Raw genomic sequence first — 8455 nt, forward strand, 5'->3', positions numbered from 1 at the left:
AAGAACGCTGGCCATTCGCAACAGCATGGATGGAACTAGAGAGTATTATGCTAAGCGAAATAAGCCAGTCAGAGAAAGATAAATATCACATGATCTCACTCATTTGTGGAATATAATGAACAACATAAATTGATAAACAAAAGTAGATACAGAGACATAGAAGCATCTAACAGACCATCAAACCTCAGAGGAGAGAGTGGGGGGGGGGGTAAGTGATCAACCAAAGGACTTGTAGGCATGCAGATAAGCATAAGCAATGGACACAGACACTAGGGGGTGAGGGCATGTGCTGGGGAGAGGTCAATGGGAGGAAAGGAGACATATGTAACACTTTCAACAATAAAGAATTTAAATTAAATAAAAAAGGAGTGCATTGTCTTGCACAAGGAGAATGCACACTGAGAAAAGAGTTGAGGTAGACCTAGGAAAATCAACAACCAAAGGTCAAGAAACTGAGAAGCAGCTGATGGATATTTATTTGTTTCTTTGTTTATTTACATATTTTTAAAGCATTCATTTTTTAATTGATTTTTTTTTAGAAAGAGAAGAAGGGAGAGGGGGGGAAGAGAGACATCAATGTGAGAGCCAAACATTGATCTCTTGCCTCCTGCATGCCCCCTACCAGGGACTGAGCCTGCAACCCAAAACCCTGGCATGTGCTCTGCCAGGAATGGAACCGGCCACCTTTTGCTGCATGGGATGGCACCCAACCAACTGAGCCACACCGGCAAGGCAGATGCTGGATATTTAGAAGGAAAACCATAAGGATATTGAAAGAGAAAACTATTTCAATGAGAGGAGTTGATCCAGGAGTGTTGAAGAGAGGTCAAATAAGATTAAAAACTAAAAGCAATCACTGTGTTCTTGAGGTTATTGTGGACCTTTGAGATGGATGTTTCATTGTGTGGTGGACTCAGATGGCAGCATGCAGTGAATTGAGGAGTGAATGAGAGACGGAGAAGTAGGAACCACAAATATAGTCAGGAATGTAGTTTATAAGTTTGGTTAACTTTTGTATTTTGTCTTGTCTTGGACTAGGTCTTAGTGTGCTTTTATTATGTCCTCTCCTGACACATTTTCCAATTATTCTTTTCTTTCAGGTTTCCAATGAATAGGTGCAGTATTCTCAGGTTCCTTCTGGAGTTTTTCCCCATCTAATTATCTCTATATATAAAAGGCTAATATGCTAAGTGTCCATCCAATGCGTTGCTATGATGTGCACTGACTATCGGGGGGCAGATGCTCAACATAGGAGCTGCCGTGATGCACACTGGCCATTTACAGAGAAACAGCACTGCGGACTGGGCTTCCCCCCAACTGGGACACAGGTCCCACCACCACCCTAGAGTGATAGCCCACCAAATCACAGCCAATGCTGCCAAGACCCCATGGCATAAAATGCAGCCCACAGCCCAGCCCAGCCCAGAAATGGTGGATGTGGGTGCTGGGTAATAATGTCATGTAGCAACACCCAGCTTCCTCTCCCTAGCGACTAGCCTTCTTGGAGTTTCTTAGCCCAGGAACATGACTTGCTTTATAGCCAGGTGCAAACATTTCACACTTTAACCAAATGTCTGTGAAGTGTTTTCCCATGCCTCATGTCATTTGATTCTCACAGGAGTCCTGGACTAGGTAGAGAGGAGAATCGATGGAATCCTATTTTCTTTTCATTAGCTGGAAAATGGAGATTTAGAAAGTTTAGAATCTTGACCCAACTGAAAAGAAGTAAGAAAGTGACCTTGAAAATGACTTCAGGTTTTCTCACTGCACAGAATATAGTGAAACACTGCTACAGTTAAATATTTTACCCTTTGTTCTGCCTGTGTGATCTACAATAATAATCTGCTTTGTGTTGATATTTACTGCTGTGTTGCTGACAATTACCTGAAAGAGAAGTTGGGGTGCTTCTCTGGGCTGGAAAAAGTTTAGCTAAATCAGAAAGCAGGTCTAATTAAGCAAGTTTATTCTATATCTATAAAAGGCTAAGTGTGTGATATATATAAAGCTCTCACTGGCGCCAATCGCATGCATGTGTTTTGATCTGTCATTGTTGATCGTGAATTTGGTTGACACTTCTGTTATAAAAAAGGGCCAATGGAGATATTAAAATATTTCTTCTAGTTAATTTCCTTTCAATGTGCATGAATTCATGCACCCGGCCACTAGTTAATATATAAGAACCTACTAACTTTATCTGACTTCTGAAGTGGAAAATAACTGACTCTAGGATGAAAGAGGCCTGGGTTTGAATCCATAGCCAGTATCTTCAGGTTGCTGCTTTTTATTTCATTTCATTTTATTTTCATTATTGATTTCAGAGAGGAAGGGAGAGGGAGAGATAGAAACATCAATGATGAGAGAGAATCATTGATCGGCCACCTCCTCCATGACCCACACTGGGGATTGAGCCTGCAACCGGAGCGTGTGCCCTGACTGGGAATGGAACCGTGACCTCCTGGTTCATAGGTTGATGCTCAACCACTGACCCACGCCATCCGGACAAACATGGGCAATTCTTTGGCCAAAGCTCCAGCCTATTGTACAGTGCTCATACTAGAGAAAAGTCTATGGCTGTAGTGAATGTGGAAAGCTCAGGCCCCATTAAACATCAGAGAGTTCACACTGGATAATAACCTTGTGAGTGCAGTGAATGTGGGAAAGCCTTCAGCCCAAGGTCTTACCTCATAGAAAGGTCACATGGAGCAAAACCACAGACATGCAGGGAATGTGCTATTTTCTTGTTTAGTATGAAACTGGAGGAGCGCCTTGGTGAGGGAGACATCTTCCTGCAGTTGAAATTCACATCTGAATATACACAGTGGGGAGATTCCCCCCAAGTTCCAGTTAGGTGGTAAGCTTCGGGAGCTCTGTTGCACTTCTCAGCTGCCTGGGGCCCTTGCCAAAATCTCAGCCTTGCCACCTGATAGGTCCCCATCATTTTTGAATAAGGGTTTGGCTCTTTTGTTTTGCATAAAAATATGCAACTAGTCCTGCCTTTGGCCACCTGCCTCCTAAGACATGACTTAAGTCTCCTGGTCTCTGAAAGAACCTATGCTTGACATGTGACCAAAGGGTGTGACTTCACTGGTTACATTGGTTGCCTGCAAACATCTTTGCTTCACCTATCCAGGTGAACATTGCTACCTTCTGGTGTAACTCACTTTTCTGCCCCTGGACAAAGTTCTTCTAGGGAGATAATCTACCACTCCCTTCCCCAAGCCCTGCAAGACTCACCCCAGTGTCATCACAGACATATAGAGTAGGTTCTTAATAAATGCTTATCATTGATAGACTGACTTACTGGGCTTCCGTAAGTGACCATCTAAGTTCTGTGCTGTTTAAAGCAGTCATTCTGCATCCATTCATTCACACTTGCTCCCGAGTCGTATTCATTTGGCTTGGACATAATTTAGTTCTCTATCCTAGTTTATTTAGGTGACGTACACTCAGTTGCTACCTCTAATATGTTCATCCATCCAGCAAGGTAGAGTTTCTGAATCATGACTGTATAACTTTTTCATGTCCTCCAGAGATCCTTTTGCAGATGGATGCTGTAGATGTTGACAGTAGTGAGTTGGTTTTGCTTTTGCTAATATGTAAAGGAGGTGTGGTAGAATAGAAGGAACACAGACTGAAGTCAAAGGGGTCTGGATTGGCTCTTGCTATTTATTAGCTGCTCCAAGACCCCATTTCCTCAAGGATAAAAATGATAAAAAGGTTTCCCTGGCTTTTCCTGTGGAAGCCACCGGGCTGAGAGGACTGTGTCCTTCTCTCCAGACTATGGCATGTGCTCATCCACTGACATCAGTGTACTCCAAAAAGGGGGAATCATCTGGCAAAAATGTCACTTTGCCTGCTGTGTTTAAGGCTCCCATTCAACCAGATATTGGGAACTTTGTTCACACCAACTTGCACGAAAGCAGTAGACGACCCTAGTCTGTCAGTGAATTGGCAGGTCATCAAACCAGTACTGAGTCTTGGGGTACTGGCAGAGCTGTGGCTCAAATTCCCAGAGTTCAAGGTGGTGGGACTCATCATTCTGGGCAAGGTGCTTTGGAAATATGTGTTGTGGGGGCCACACATTTGCACCAGCCAAAACCTGGCACCATTGGCACCGCAGAGTGAACACAACACAGAAGCGATATGCCATCTGTTCTACTCTGGCTGCCTCAGCCTTCCGAGCACTGGTCATGTCTAAAGGTCATCATATTGAGGAAATTGCTGAACTTCCTTTGATGACTGAAGATAAAGTTGAAGGCTACAAGAAAACGAAGGATGTAGTTTTGCTTCTTAAGAAACTTAAGGCCTGAGAGCTCAGTTGGTTAGAGTATCATCCTAGATACACCAGGGTTGTGGGTTTGAACTTTGGTCAGGGCACATATAAGAATCAATCAATGAATGTATAAACAACAAATTGATCTTTATCTTTCTCTCTCTCTCTTTCTCAAATCAATATATAAATTTTTTTAAAAAAAAGTTTAAGGCCTGCCATACCGGTTTGGCTCGGTGGATGGAGCGTCGGTCTGCAGACTGAGGGGTCCCAGGTTCGGTTCTGGTCAAGGGCATGTACCTTGGTTGCGGGCACATCCACAGTGGGAAGTGTGTGGGAGGCAGCTGACCGATGTTTCTCTCTCATCAATGTTTCTAACTCTCTATCTCTCTCCCTTCCTCTCCGTAAAAAATCAATAAAATATATTTTTTTTAAAAAGAAGCTTAAGGCCTGGAATTATATAAAGAAGGTCTCTACCCCTCAGTGAATGAGAGCTGGCAAGGGCAAAATGAGAAACCATTGTATCCAGTGCAGGGACTTTGCATCATCTATGAGAACAATGGTATCATCAAAGCTTTCAGAAACATCCCTGGAATTACTCTGCTTAATGTAAGCAAACTGAACATTTTATAACTTGCTCCTGGTGGATATGTGGGCTGAGTCTGCATTTGGATTGAAGGTGCTTTCCTTATGACACCTGGAGTGAAACTGCCTCCCTCAAGAGAAACTACCACCTTCCCATGCACAAGATGCCCAATACAGACATGAGCAGAATATTGAAAAGTCCAGAGACCCAAAGAGCCCACCAAACACCACACAAGTAGGTTCATCACAGAGAACCTACTGGATAACCCAGGAATCATTGCTGGGGCTGACCAGCAGACCCTGGGCGACAGATGAATGGATTACTCTGACAGACGTTTCTGTGAAAGAGAGGGCTAAGGGACTGCCTGGCTAAAGGAACCAGACAACCCTGTTTGCCTGCCTCCTTAGGCTTTTATTGTAGCAACAGCATGAACCAGAATTAACCTCTAGATACTACCAGAAGGGTAAGTATCGTTGAGAAACACATGTATCTGTAGTGTCTTTAAAACAAGGACATTTTGAAGTCTAAACATAAAGATTCCAATAAAACACCCAAGAGCTCAGACTTGTTTGGAAAAGTCAAGGCAGGGTCTGCTGCCTTTGGCAAGAATCCCCTAGAGGCCTCTGACCTTTTGGAGATTTCTTCTTACAGGTTTTCCAACCAAGTCCCATGCTTCCCCAAAAATCATGTTGAAGTTAAACCTCTATGCAATGACCATGCACTGGAACCCCATTCTTCTCCAGGCCAAGAACCACAGCTCGGGCTGGATAAAGCAGCAGCAGCGCTAGAAGCCAAAGCAGATGAGAAGGGGGTTCCAGGGAAGAAGCCTGTGGTAGGGACGAAGGAAAGACGGCTGTTGGCCTTACAAAGCAGAAGCCTTTGGTGGGAAAAGAGGCTGCAGCTACCAAGAAACCAGGAGCTGAGAAGCCCACAGAACAGAAACCCACCAGAGAAAAGAAGCCTGTGGCATAAACTTAAATGTGCTTATTCCATACAGGTCAAATCACTTAGGACAGCTAATTCTGAATAAAAATCTGATCAAAGGCAGTGAGGAACACAAAACAAGCAAACAAAAACCTTCCCTGTTGTGAAGTGTGAGCTAATATATGCAAAAGAGCATAGCCTGAGACCCTTGAAACTCATTTTCCCTTCCACATCTTCTAAAGAAGCAAGATTCAAGGCACTCGTGCACCCCTGCTCTCTTAGGTTTTGTTCAGAAAGAGATTCTGAACCGCATTTATATAAACTCACACTTTGCAAAGCCCTGATTGTCTAAGGAAGCACAAGAAGAGGTGAGATCATTAAACACGACACTTCACCATTAAACACTACACTTAGCTTCATATTTAAGATCTAATATCCATTTCTCCACTAAGAAAATTAATGAAAGTGTAACTCAATGCATTAATCTGCTCATTCAACAAGCATTAATGATTAATGACTCAACAAGCATTTTCTCCTCATTGCTAAACAGATAAAGTAATAAGTTCAGAGTCTGAACAAAATAGGACAGCCGCTGCTGCCATGAAATTTGCCAAGTTATCTTCCAGGAACACATTCTAGAAGAGACCCTGTACCGATGCACTGCAATCACTATATCTTATTCAGTCAGACAGGACATTAAAAAATGGCTTATGGTAAAAGCATAATGCCAAGTTCTGCAGTATCACTGCCAAACACCTGTTTCCAATTTTTAACCTTTTTTTTTTTTTTAAAAAAAGAACAGTTTATTGATTTTTAGAGAGAGATCTGTGTGAGAGTACAACATTGATCCATCAGCTGCCTCCTGCTTACCCCAACCAGGGATCAAGCCTTGACCAGGAATCGAACCAGCAACCTCCTGGTGCATGGGATGATGCCCAACTAACTGAGCCACACCAGCCAGGGATGTTTCAAATTTTTAATATATGGAGATGCTGCAGTGAAATATACCACAGGCAAAATAAGGTAGAAATCATCATGACCATTTTCCTCTGATATACCAACAAATATTTTGGAAGAAGAAAACGAAAGAGACAAATTTTGTTGTAGATTAAATAAAAGAGATTTGAATAAATAATATACTTTTTTTCAAAGATTCTTCACATTAATTTTGCAAACAGCCAGAATTTGGCTACTAGAAGAAATTTGCAAACATTCATTGACTCTATTAGTGTTCACAGGGTCACTTAATAAATGTTGGTAAGTCTGGATGCCAAATAAACACAGTTGAATTTTAAAGTGTTTGACGCATATATTTTATTAAACTGGTGTCTTGTACACTGAGATATGTAATTTCAGTCTGTTCAGTTACTCAATAGATACATTTAAAACAATGCTCAAAGCAACAATTACATAAGCTCACTATAAGAAAGGCTATACACTCAAGTAGCACTTTGGTAAATTATGAAACAAATGTGTACCAGAGAAATTCGGCAGAAATTAATTTTGGACATACCAAGCTGCTATGTGATGTTCTGGAAGCTAGTGGTAGATGAGTCATTCTTGGAGGTGGAGGAACTCCATGACTTCACAGCCCAGAACACTTGATATGACCATCAATGAACCATTTCAAACATCTAATAACCAATGGGAGCTGGCAGAGAGTCAACTGTTCTTCCAGATGCCAAATCAACAGGCAGGTCATCACAATCCAGCCTTTTATTTCTGTTAAATCATCCAGATAAGTGAATCTAACAATAAACTGTAACCCAACCAAAAATGTATGTCACTTTTCAGACATGAGTATGTGAACAATTGAAGTACTAAAGGAAAATACATGTTGAATTGTTTGTTGCTAAACTTTAACCATCCCTTCCCCCACCCTGCCTTGAAGCATTTTCTTACTGTCATATGACCATGAAATAAAATCTTTGTCCATTCTTAGAAAGGAAACTGAATGTCCTGATATTTAAGACTTAGCATAGGTCTACTCATTCCCTGCCGAGTTTCTAAAAAAAAAAAAGATAAATCAAATTCCTCTTTGAAAAAATAATTTCTATTTAAATTATGTGCTAATAATTTTTCAAAGTAAGTAATTGTTTTAAAGGTTGGAACTCAAGATCATAGAGTACAGAGATTCAAAACTGATCCCTCCAAAACTATATTTTTTTCCAGAAAAAAAATGCATCAGACTTTGAAGCACTTATACAGAAAGAAATGCAGCAAACAAACAGCTGATGGAAAGCAGGATAGCATTTGTGTAAGGTACTTAACTTGTGAAAAATCACAATTTCAAGATAATTTTGCCAAATAAATGTTGGCAAATAAAGTTTGGCAACACATTTTAGAAAGATGATTTATATACTACATATAAATGAAAGGCAAACTTAAATACAAATGACTCAAGCTTAAGTACATTAATATAATTTACACCATACCTAAACCATGTGACAATAGCCACATGGCAAATTTAGCTTTAACGTAAAAAAAAACTATAGAAGTCCTTTTATTTACTTCCATTTGCACAATTCCCAAATAGTAGACTAATCCGTGTATGCTTATCTGTTATGAATTATAATAATCTGCAAATTGTCCTTCAACACAGTAGCTTGAAAAACAAACACAAGTATATTTCATGCCTTAGTCCAAGGTAACCAGTTTGGGGTTTTAAAAGCTTT

The 8455-nt window shown here is 40.9% G+C and overlaps 1 pseudogene; it reads left to right on the forward strand.

Annotated features, from left to right (window-relative positions):
- The first annotated feature begins 3780 nt into the window (after positions 1-3780).
- Positions 3781-5828, forward strand: LOC118654787 (annotated as a pseudogene).
- Positions 5829-8455: the final 2627 nt, after the last annotated feature.

Source organism: Myotis myotis, unplaced genomic scaffold (assembly GCF_014108235.1).
Source record: "Myotis myotis isolate mMyoMyo1 unplaced genomic scaffold, mMyoMyo1.p scaffold_m19_p_1, whole genome shotgun sequence".
In the NCBI taxonomy this organism is placed as follows: Eukaryota; Metazoa; Chordata; class Mammalia; order Chiroptera; family Vespertilionidae; genus Myotis; species Myotis myotis.